The following is a 12,132-nucleotide window of genomic DNA, read 5'->3' on the forward strand; positions in this document are numbered from 1 at the left end:
GAGGGAGCCTTGATAAGTCACAGTGGCTGAAAGAGCAATTTGGAGGGTGACCAAGTGTTCCAGTTTGCCCAGGACAGAGGGGTTTCTGGGATGTGGGACTTTTAGTCCTAAAACTGGTGAACAAGGATGGTGGTCACCATTTACAGAGGGTGTTAGCAGCAGCTCAGGCAACAGAAGAATAAAAGAATGACTAAGCTGTTCTACAGAAGAAAATGAAAATTGTTTTTTTCCAGAGAGGGAGGGGAAATAGCAGAAAGAGGGTCAGAAAACAGGAGTAAAGGGGCAGGAGGGTATGAAGGTGGAGTCGTGTGGCTGAGGGGCACCCTGAGGTGTGGGCCTGGGACACTGTAAGAACCGGGTGCCTGATGCTGAGCATGGAGCTGTGTTTTTGTGATGGAAACCTCAGAGCACCGTTCTATCTCATCCCTGTCTCGGATGCTGGTGGTGCCTGGCCAGACCCAGTTACAGGGTTACTGGGCTGCTGCTTCACACCCCCACCCCCAAACTGTGAATGTTAGCTGCTGCCCCCTCTCTGGGGAACTGCCCCAAGCTGATTACACAGACTTGCTCCCCACAGCAGATGACTGAGTGACAAAGGGGATGCAAAATCTGGCCCCCCTCTTGTGCTGCTAGGGAAACTAACCTAAGAGGACTCCCTTCAGCAAAGCCTAGCACATTTGCAGGTGTGTGTGTGTGAATTAAAGATGGACCAGGCATTCCATTGGAGTTGTGGAATTAAAGAAACCTCAGCTAAAATTGGAGTCAAGAAGGCCTGTAGAGGGAGCTGTCATAACCCCCCACCCTGCCCCCCCACCCCCCCCAGGATGCCTACATCCTGACAGGAAGGTGTAACCCACCTTACTATCAAGCAGGAAGAAGAAAACTTCTCTCCACCCTGACAGCCCAGCCAATCTGAGACTGCAGCAGCCCAACCAATGAGAGGCCTCCGTACTTTGGGCTCCCAGCATCCTTCAATGGACTCTGGTTATTACAGCCCCTCCCAACTCCCTCCTTTTCCCTATAAAAGCCAGCTCCCTTTCCTTGTTCTCTGGATTTGCCTATGGTCTACCATAGTTTGCATATGCCGAATTGCAATTCTTCTGGCTATTCCCAAATAAATTTGCTTTTGGTGGTAAAATATCTGACTATTATATTATTAAAGTTGACAGAGCCGATGCAGTAGGAACAGAGGCTGTGCAGTGGAACAGGATTTGCAGAGATCTTGGGGCGATCACTTCACAGAGTGTGGAGTTGGAGTTTGGACCAGTCTTATGTGGACCTCAGAGGGTGGGGAAGCTCCAGCCTTCATCTGCCTTACATAGGTGAGCACAAGGAGGCCATTAAGAGACACCATAGGTGAGAGAGCTGAGATCAGAACCCTGATCTGTGTGAGGCAAAGCTTGAGGCGCTAACAACTGGGCGGAACTGCAGGATGTGTGACTTCGGGCTGGTTCCTTCTCCTCTCTGGGCCTCAGTGGATCTCCAGGGGTACATCCTTTTCTTAACTCAGTATTGGAGGAAGCACTTGCTTGCTGGAATGGGTGAGGGACCTGGAGTTCCAAATTCTGCAGTAGGAGGGTCTGTTGATGTCTAAAGTGAAGAGTGACCTGGGAGATTAGGACTCCCAATCAGGTACAACTTAATGTGCACCTTTTTCTTTAAGAACAACATCTGCTTTTAAGTAGGTTGTGCTTACTGTGGTTTGTTCACATCCTTCTTTGCTTAGAAAGCAAACTCTTTCTTCAAAGCTAAGCTTTCTCCTAGGCCTATGGGATTAGCACATACTCCACATTAATGGGGACCAAATTAATGCGATTTATTGTCATGGCTTTCAAAACTGTGGTCTACTTATACAGCTATTTTTTTTTTCTGGGCCAAAATTTAGGACACTTGGACCAACAAAATGTATTTTTCTTAATTCCCCATTTAAACATACGGACTACCTTACAAAGTTATGGAAATCACAGCACATTGAATAGATATGAATAATGCACGGCAGATAGAATGAAGCGATAGGAGGTCAGGACTTCTTGGGAAGCCCAGGTGTGTGGTCACCATGTTGATCTCGGTTATGAAATAGGAACAATCCATTATCTTCAGCTAGACAATGCTTGAGAATCTCCAAAGGGTTGAATGCTCCCCAGGCTTCAGGAGAGTGAGAGAGCAGATTCTATGTACCTTCCCAATGTGACCAGGTGCACCGTGCTTGCAGCCACGTATGTGCCACAGATGGGGTTTCTATGAGCACAATAAGAAGCAGCTGATGGATCCTAAACCCATCATCTCTTGAGGTGTGTTTAATGGGATCCGGTTGAAAACTCCAGTTTGGGTCATATTTGAATGTTTCCACATTATAATCAAGCAGGACCCTCTGGGGCTTCCTGGGTCAGACCCTTCCCCCATATTCTCTGCTGTAGCTTCTCTCTGAAGTACCCAGATAATAGTATCTCATGTATATTTCCTGAGTTTTTCAGCTGCTAAAAAACACCATCAAATGGAAGAAATTAACTATTTGATGATCATGAGCACATAGCCGCCAGACCTACATGCGCCTAAGGATTGATAATGTTACACACCCTGTTACCTCACCATCAACCAATCAGAGAATTGTACATGAACTGATCCCATACCCTGGGATGCCCCTCCCTCACCTAGTCTTTAAAAATGCTTTGCTGAAACCCTTTGGGAAGTTCAGGTTTTTTTGAGCACGAGCCACCTATTCTCCTTGCTCGGTCCTGCAATAAACCTTTCTCTGCTCCAAACTCCATCATTTTGGTTTGTTTGGCCTCACTGTGCATCAGGCACATGAACTTGTGTTTGATAACACCATCACTGAGAAGTCTGTGGTGGACTGACGCCCAAGACAAGCTGGTTCAGGAGTGAGTGATCTTCAGATTCATCTTCCACTGTCTCTTGGCTCAGTTGGCGTCAGGAAGGGGCTGCTCCACAAGTGCCTGTACCTTCCCTCCCTGCGCTCCTGAGAAACTCTGTCCTCTCTTGGCGCCATTTACCTCTAAACGGTGATGCAATTACATTTGTGAATGTAATCCTGCAGGGCATTATTCTAATTATAGCCCTCAATCCCTTTCAACAGCTTTCAGAGAAATAATTTGTGCAATGAAATGGGGCTCTTCAGCCTGCAGGAATGTCTGGAATTCTTGGACACATGAATCTGCCTCCTGGAATCTACATGCCCTTGCTCTTGCTCAGGAAGGTCATCAAAGGGTCCAGTGCACAGAAGCCGCTCCTCAGTGAGGGTCCGATTCCATGTGTGTCTGAATTGCACGTCCCCAAGCAACTTCACAGAGCTCCTTTTCGCCCAATAACTTGGCTCAGCTCTTAATTGCTCATTATGCATTCTTTACAAGTAGTTTCTGTGAATTTCATGGTATGTAAGTTACACATCAATAAAACTGTAAAAAATAATATAGTTATTAATTTAATTATAATTAAATATGGAAATGTGTGTATCATAGAGATAATCATTACTGTGGGCCCAGGCCAGATCTCATGGGATGAGAATGACCTGGGAATGTGGAGGTGGACATTGAATGATCCTAAGATTTGATTGGCAGAGATGTCCAGAGTAAATGCTGGTAGCCATCTGTCTACAATGAGCGGCTTTCTTTCCTTCCTTCCTTCCTCTGTCCCTTTATCTCTTCCTCCTCTTCCTCTCCTCCTTCCTCATCATCTCCTATTTTTTTGGCCTTGTTTATGCTAGGGGTGGAATCTTTCCAGTCGTACTAAAATTTTACAGAATTTATTCTTTGATGTGTCCTTACGTTAGGCTTAACATAATAGTGGGCTTCCTGGAGGGTCCTATGGGCCCCAGTTTCTGGCCTCCGCCCTTGGCAGTTCATAGGCTGCAGGAAGAGGAGCCGTAATCACAAACACTGAAGGCCAAGAGGAGATGCATGGTCTTTAATCATGTGACTTATGCTCACAGGTGCAGGGGAGCCAGCTTGCTCTGCTTTCCTGAGGGCAAGGCTAGTGCTGGAGGTGCAGGATGCCCTCAGGGGAGGTGGCATTAACTTGGTAAGGTCCTTCCTCAAACTCATGCATGCAGCATGCTGTGTTCTTCAAAGTCACTCATTTTGGACTTTCTGTAGAACCTGATTCAGAATTTCTGCCCTTATTATAGTCTTTTCTGCCCATAGACATTTTTGTAAAAAAAATAACATTAATATTTAATCATTATTAGTTACTAGCATTAATTAACCTTAACATTTTCATCAACATCAATTCACCTTTTCAATTAATCTGTATTGGTCATAAAGAACCATTTATGTAGGACATTTTAGTTTTTGAATCTGCTAGCTGGAGTTAAAGTGTGGGGGGAGAGAGAGAGAGAGAGTGTAAGCAAGAGAAAGTGCTGGATCTGGGTCGTTCTGGATATGGGTTGGTAACCTTCATTCACAAGGTCTGGTCTGGTCCTCATATTGAAGGGCTGCATCTATTTAATATTTTACAGAGAAAACAGTTTTAATCTAAGGACGTGTCCCACAATGTGTATTTCCACAGATTCTATTGCTAAAATCATCTACAAAATACTCTCAAGCATCCATATTGTTTTTTGTTTTTTTTTTTACAAATTTAATCAGTTATACATACACATATGTTCCTATATCCCCTCCCTTTTGCGTCTCCCTCCCACCCTCCCTATCCCACCCCTCCAGGTGGTCACAAAGAACCGAGCTGATCTCCCTGTGCTATGCGGCTGCTTCCCACTAGCTATCTACCTTACGTTTGGTAGTGTATATATGTCCATGCCGCTCTTTCACTTTGTCACAGCTTACCCTTCCCCCTCCCCATATCCTCAAGTCCATGCTCTAGTAGGTCTGTGTCTTTATTCCTGTCTTACCCCTATGTTCTTGATGACATTTTTTTCTTAAATTCCATATATATGTGTCAGCATACAGTATTTGTCTTTCTCTTTCTGACTTACTTCACTCTGTATGACAGACTCTAGGTCCATCCACCTCATTACAAATAGCTCAATTTCATTTCTTTTTATGGCTGAGTAATATTCCATTGTATATATGTGCCACATCTTCTTTATCCATTCATCCGATGATGGACACTTAGGTTGTTTCCATCTCCGGGCTATTGTAAATAGGGCTGCTATGAACATTTTGGTACATGTCTCTTTTTGAATTATGGTTTTCTCAGGGTATATGCCCAGTAGTGGGATTGCTGGGTCATATGGTAGTTCTATTTGTAGTTTTTTAAGGAACCTCCATACCGTTCTCCATAGTGGCTGTACCAATTCACATTCCCACCAGCAGTGCAAGAGTGTTCCCTTTTTTCCACACCCTCTCCAGCATTTATTGTTTCTAGATTTTTTGATGATGGCCATTCTGACTGGTGTGAGATGATATCTCATTGTAGTTTTGATTTGCATTTCTCTAATGAGTAAAGATGTTGAGCATCCTTTCATGTGTTTGTTGGCTGTCTGTATATCTTCTGTGGAGAAATGTCTATTTAGGTCTTCTGCCCATTTTTGGATTGGGTTGTTTGTTTTTTTGCTATTGAGCTGCATGAGCTGCTTATAAATTTTGGAGATTAATCCTTTGTCAGTTGCTTCATTTGCAAATATTTTCTCCCATTCTGAGGGTTGTCTTTTCGTCTTGTTTATGGTTTCCTTTGCTGTGCAAAAGCTTTGAAGTTTCATTAGGTCCCACGTGTTTATTTTTGTCTTTATTTCCATTTCTCTAGGAGGTGGGTCAAAAAGGATCTTGCTGTGATTTATGTCATAGAGTGTTCTGCCTATGTTTTCCTCTAGGAGTTCGATAGTGTCTGGCCTTACATTTAGGTCTTTGATCCATTTTGAGCTAATTTTTGTGTATGGTGTTAGAGAGTGATCTAATCTCATACTTTTACATGTCCCTGTCCAGTTTTCCCAGCACCACTTATTGAAGAGACTGTCCTTTCTCCACTGTACATTCCTGCCTCCTTTATCAAAGATAAGGTGACCATATGTCCGTGGGTTTATCTCTGGGCTTTCTATCCTGTTCCATTGATCTATCTTTCTGTTTTTGTGCCAGTACCATACTGTCTTGATTACTGTAGCTTTGTAGTATAGTCTGAAGTCAGGGAGCCTGATTCCTCCAGCTCCGTTTTTCATTCTCAAGATTGCTTTGGCTATTCGGGGTCTTTTGTGTTTCCATACAAATTGTGAAATTTTTTGTTCTAGTTCTGTGAAAAATGCCATTGGTAGTTTGATAGGTATTGCATTGAATCTGTAGATTGCTTTGGGTAGTAGAGTCATTTTCACAATGTTGATTCTTCCAATCCAAGAACATGGTACATCTCTCCATCTATTTGTATCATCTTTAATTTCTTTCATCAGTGTCTTATAATTTTCTGCATACAGGTCTTTTGTCTCCTTAGGTAGGTTTATTCCTAGATATTTTATTCTTTTTGTTGCAATGGTAAATGTGAGTGTTTCCTTGATTTCACTTTCAGATTTTTCATCATTAGTATATAGGAATGCCAGAGATTTCTGTGCATTAATTTTGTATCCTGCAACTTTACCAAATTCATTGATTAGCTCTAGTAGTTTTCTGGTAGCATCTTTAGGATTCTCTATGTATAGTATCATGTCATCTGCAAACAGTGACAGCTTTACTTCTTCTTTTCCCATTTGGATTCCTTTTATTTCCTTTTCTTCTCTGATTGCTGTGGCTAAAACTTCCAAAACTATGTTGAATAAGAGTGGTGAGAGTGGGCAACCTTGTCTTGTTCCTGATCTTAGTGGAAATGGTTTCAGTTTTTCACCATTGAGGACGATGCTGGCTGTGGGTTTGTCCTATATGGCCTTTATTATGTTGAGGAAAGTTCCCTCTATGCCTACTTTCTGCAGGGTTTTTATCATAAATGGGTGTTGAATTTTGTCAAAAGCTTTCTCTGCATCTATTGAGATGATCATATGGTTTTTCTCCTTCAGTTTGTTAATATGGTGTATCACATTGATTGATTTGCGTATATTGAAGAATCCTTGCATTCCTGGAATAAACCCCACTTGATCATGGTGTATGATCCTTTTAATGTGCTGTTGGATTCTGTTTGCTAGTATTTTGTTGAGGATTTTTGCATCTATGTTCATCAGTGATATTGGCCTGTAGTTTTCTTTCTTTGTGACATCCTTGTCTGGTTTTGGTATCAAGGTGATGGTGGCCTCGTAGAATGAGTTTGGGAGTGTTCCTCCCTCTGCTATATTTTGGAAGAGTTTGAGAAGGATAGGTGTTAGCTCTTCTTTAAATGCTTGATAGAATTCGCCTGTGAAGCCATGTGGTCCTGGGCTTTTGTTTGTTGGAAGATTTTTAATCACAATTTCAATTTCAGTGCTTGTGATTGGTCTGTTCATATTTTCTTTTTTTTTTTTTTTTTTTTTTCTTTTTGCGGTATGCGGGCCTCTCACTGTTGTGGCCTCTCCCGTTGCGGAGCACAGGCTCCGGATGCACAGGCCCAGCGGCCATGGCTCACGGGCCCAGCCGCTCCGCGGCATATGGGATCCTCCCAGACCGGGGCACGAACCCGTATCCCCTGCATCGGCAGGCGGACTCTCAACCACTGCGCCACCAGGGAGGCCCTGTTCATATTTTCTATTTCTTCCTGATTCAGTCTTGGCAGGTTGTGCATTTCTAAGAATTTGTCCATTTCTTCCAGGTTGTCCATTTTATTGGCATAGAGTTGCTTATAGTAATCTCTCATGATCTTTTGTATTTCTTCAGTGTCAGTTGTTACTTCTCCTTTTTCATTTCTAATTCTATTGATTTGAGTCTTCTCCCTTTTTTTCTTGATGAGTCTGGCTAATGGTTTATCAATTTTGTTTATCTTCTCAAAGAACCAGCTTTTAGTTTTATTGATCTTTGCTATCGTTTCCTTCATTTCTTTTTCATTTATTTCTGATCTGATTTTTATGATTTCTTTCCTTCTGCTAACTTTGGGATGTTTTTGTTCTTCTTTCTCTAATTGCTTTAGGTGCAAGGTTAGGTTGTTTATTCGAGATATTTCCTGTTTCTTAAGGTGGGATTGTATTGCCATAAACTTCCCTCTTAGAACTGCTTTTGCTGCATCCCATAGGTTTTGGGTCGTCGTGTCTCCATTGTCATTTGTTTCTAGGTATTTTTTAATTTCCTCTTTGATTTCTTCAGTGATCACTTCGTTATTAAGTAGTGTATTGTTTAACCTCCATGTGTTTGTAAGTTTTACAGCTCTTTTCCTGTAATTGATATCTAGTCTCATAGCATTGTGGTCGGAAAAGATACTTGATACAATTTCAATTTTCTTAAATTTACCAAGGCTTGATTTGTGACCCAAGATATGATCTATCCTGGAGAATGTTCCATGAGCACTTGAGAAAAATGTGTATTCTGTTGTTTTTGGATGGAATGTCCTATAAATATCAATTAAGTCCATCTTGTTTAATGTATCATTTAAAGCTTGTGTTTCCTTATTTATTTTCATTTTGGATGACCTGTCCATTGGTGAAAGTGGGGTGTTAAAGTCCCCTACTATGATTGTGTTACTGTCGACTTCTCCTTTTATGGCTGTTAATATTTCCCTTATGTATTGGGGTGCTCCTATGTTGGGTGCATAAATATTTACAATTGTTATATCTTCTTCTTGGATCGATCCTTTGATCATTATGTAGTGTCCTTCTTTGTCTCTTCTAGTAGTCTTTATTTTAAAGTCTATTTTGTCTGATATGAGAATTGCTACTCCAGCTTTCTTTTGGTTTCCATTTGCATGGAATATCTTTTTCCATCCCCTTACTTTCAGTCTGTATGTGTCTCTAGGTCTGAAGTGGGTCTCTTGTAGACAGCATATATATGGGTCTTGTTTTTGTATCCATTCAGCCAGTCTGTGTCTTTTGGTGGGAGCATTTAGTCCATTTACATTTAAGGTAATTATTGATATGTATGTTCCTATTCCCATTTTCTTAATTGTTTTTGGTTCGTTATTGTAGTTCTTTTCCTTCTGTTGTGTTTCTTGCCTAGAGAAGTTCCTTTAGCATTTGTTGTAAAGCTGGTTTGGTGGTGCTGAACTCTCTCAGCTTTTGCTTGTCTGTAAAGGTTTTAATTTCTCCATCACATCTGAATGAGATCCTTGCTGGGTAGAGTAATCTTGGTTGCAGGTTTTTCTCCTTCATCACTTTAAGTATGTCCTGCCACTCCCTTCTGGCTTGTAGAGTTTCTGCTGAGAGATCAGCTGTTATCCTGATGGGGATTCCCTTGTGTGTTATTTGTTGTTTTTGCCTTGCTGCTTTTAATATGATTTCTTTGTGTTTAATTTTTGACAGTTTGATTAATATGTGTCTTGGTGTATTTCTCCTTGGATTTATTCTGTATGGGACTCTCTGTGCCTCCTGGACTTGATTAACTATTTCCTTTCCCATATTAGGGAAGTTTTCAACTATAATCTCTTCAAATATTTTCTCAGTCCCTTTCTTTTTCTCTTCTTCTTCTGGAACCCCTATAATTCGAATGTTGGTGCGTTTAATGTTGTCCCAGAGGTCTCTGAGACTGTCCTCTGTTCTTTTCATTCTTTTTTCTTTATTTTGCTGTGCAGCAGTTATTTCCACTATTTTATCTTCCACCTCACTTATCCGTTCTTCTGCCTCAGTTATTCTGCTATTGATCCCATCTAGAGTATTTTTTATTTCATTTATTGTGTTTTTAATCGATGCTTGATTCGTCTTTAGTTCTTCTAGGTCCTTGTTAACTGTTTCTTGCATTTTGTCTATTCTATTTCCAAGATTTTGGATCATCTTTACCATCATTATTCTGAATTCTTTTTCAGATAGACTGCCTATTACCTCTTCATTTGTTAGATCTGGTGGGTTTTTATCTTGCTCCTTCTCCTGCTGTGTGTTTTTCTGTCTTCTCATTTTGCTTATGTTACTGTGTTTGGGGTCTCCTTTTTGCAGGCTGCAGGTTCGTAGTTCCCGTTGTTTTTGGTGTGTGTCCCCAGTGGCTAAGGTTGGTTTAGTGGGTTGTGTAGGCTTCTTGGTGGAGGGGACTACTGCCTGTGTTCTGGTGGATGAGGCTGGATCTTGTCTTTCTGGTGGGCAGGTCCACGTCTGGTGGTGTGTTTTGGGGTGTTTGCGGACTTTTTATGATTTGAGGCAGCCTTTCTGCTAATGGGTGGCGTTGTGTTCCTGTCTTGCTAGTTGTTTGGCATAGGGTGTCCAGCACTGTAGCTTGCTGGTCGTTGAGTGAAGCTGGGTGCTGGTGTTGAGATGGAGATCTCTGGAAGATTTTCGCCGTTTGATATTATGTGGAGCTGGGAGGTCTCTTGTGGACCAGTGTCCTGAAGTTCGCTCTCCCACCTCAGAGGCACAGCACTGACTCCTGGCTCCTCAATTTGGGATGATTTGTTGTCTATTCATGTATTCCACAGATGCAGGGTACATGAAGTTGATTGTGGAGCTTTAATCCGCTGCTTCTGAGGCTGCTGGGAGAGGTTTCCCTTTCTCTTCTTTGTTCTCACAGCTCCTGGGTCTCAGCTTTGGATTTGGCCCCGCCTCTGCGTGTAGGTCGCTGGAGGGCGTCTGTTCTCCGCTCAGACAGGACAGGGTTAAAGGAGCAGCCTCTTCGGGGACTCTGGCTCACTCAGGCCGGGCGGGAGGGAGGGGCACGGAGTGCGGGGCGAGCCTGCAGCGGCAGAGGTCGGCGTGTCGTTGCACCAGCCCGAGGCGCGCCGTGCGTTCTCCCAGGGAAGCCGCCCCTGGATCCCGGGACCCCGGCAGTGGCGGGCTGCACAGGCTCCCGGTAGGGCGGTGTGGACAGTGACCTGCGCTCGCACACAGGCTTCTTGGCGGCGGCAGCAGCAGCCCCAGCGTCCCACGCCCGTCTCTGGGCTCCGCGCTTTCAGCCGCTACTCACGCCCGTCTCTGGAGCTCCTTTACGCGGCGCTCTTAATCCCCTCTCCTCGCGCACCAGGAAACCAAGAGGGAAGAAAAAGTCTCCTGCCTCTTCGGCAGCTCCAGAGTTTTCCCGGACTCCCTCCCGGCTAGCTGTGGCACATTAGCCCCCTTCAGGCTGAGTTCTCGCCGCCAGCCCCAGTCCTCTCCCTGCGCTCTGACCGAAGCCCGAGCCTCAGCTCCAGCGCCGCCTGCCCCGGCGGTGGAGCAGACAAGCCTCTCGGGCTGGTGAGTGCCGCTCGGCACCGCTCCTCCGTGCAGGAATCTCTCTGCTTTGCCCTACCCAGGTATGTGGGGAGTTTCTTGCCTTTTGGGAGGTCTGGGGTCTTCTGCCAGCGTTCAGTAGGTGTTCTGTAGGAGTTGTTCCACGTGTAGCTGTATTTCTGGTGTATCTGTGGGGAGGAAGGTGATCTCCGCGTCTTACTCTTCCGCCATCTTACCCGGAAGCCCTTTCTTGGTGTGAGCACCTTCGGCCCAGGCGCTGCGGCTGTGGGAGCAGCCAGAAGTCCTGGCCAGGAGCGCGGGTCTCAGCCTGCGGCGTGTTGGGAGCGGGAGGAGGGCGGGCGCTGAGCCCTGAGAGGAGCCGGGTGTCCTCGGCTCGCACCGTGTCCCTGTCTGTGGGTGGGGGACACTCCCCAGCAGTCCTGGTCCGTCAACTCAGGAGCATCTCCGCTCCACCTCGGAGCCGAACTAAAAGCCTTCCCCGGGGCCGGCCGAGGCTGTGGTGACCAACGCTGTGATGGCCGAGGCTGTGGTGCTGTGGTGGCCGAGGCTGAAGGGCCACCAGCAGGCAATGCCCGAGAAGAGCAGCACCCACGGGCCCCCACGGACCTGCTGCTCCTCAAGGTTCCATATTGTTTTATTTTATGCAAAACATCCATGTTTACATGAAGTGGGAACCTGGGTATCCCTCCTTCTCAGGTTAGGACAGAAGCCTGCTTATTGAAGCCTCTTCGTTTCTCTGTCTTTCTTATGCTACATTTCATCTATTATTTTCTAATGTATAGAATTGAATGCTCAGTTCATTTACTTTTATTCTTGTTTAGTAATGAAACCAAGCAAGGCTATTAATTTTCCTCTGAGTCTCCTTTTGGATGGATCCATAGCTTGGGGTATGGTGATATGAAGAGCTCTTTGTTGTTCTTTTCTGAGTAGCGTGCAGAATCTATTAATATTTAATCCAAGAGTTTTGTGGGAGAGTTTTA

The sequence above is a fragment of the Mesoplodon densirostris genome, chromosome 19 (genome assembly GCF_025265405.1).
Source record: "Mesoplodon densirostris isolate mMesDen1 chromosome 19, mMesDen1 primary haplotype, whole genome shotgun sequence".
Taxonomy (NCBI): Eukaryota; Metazoa; Chordata; class Mammalia; order Artiodactyla; family Ziphiidae; genus Mesoplodon; species Mesoplodon densirostris.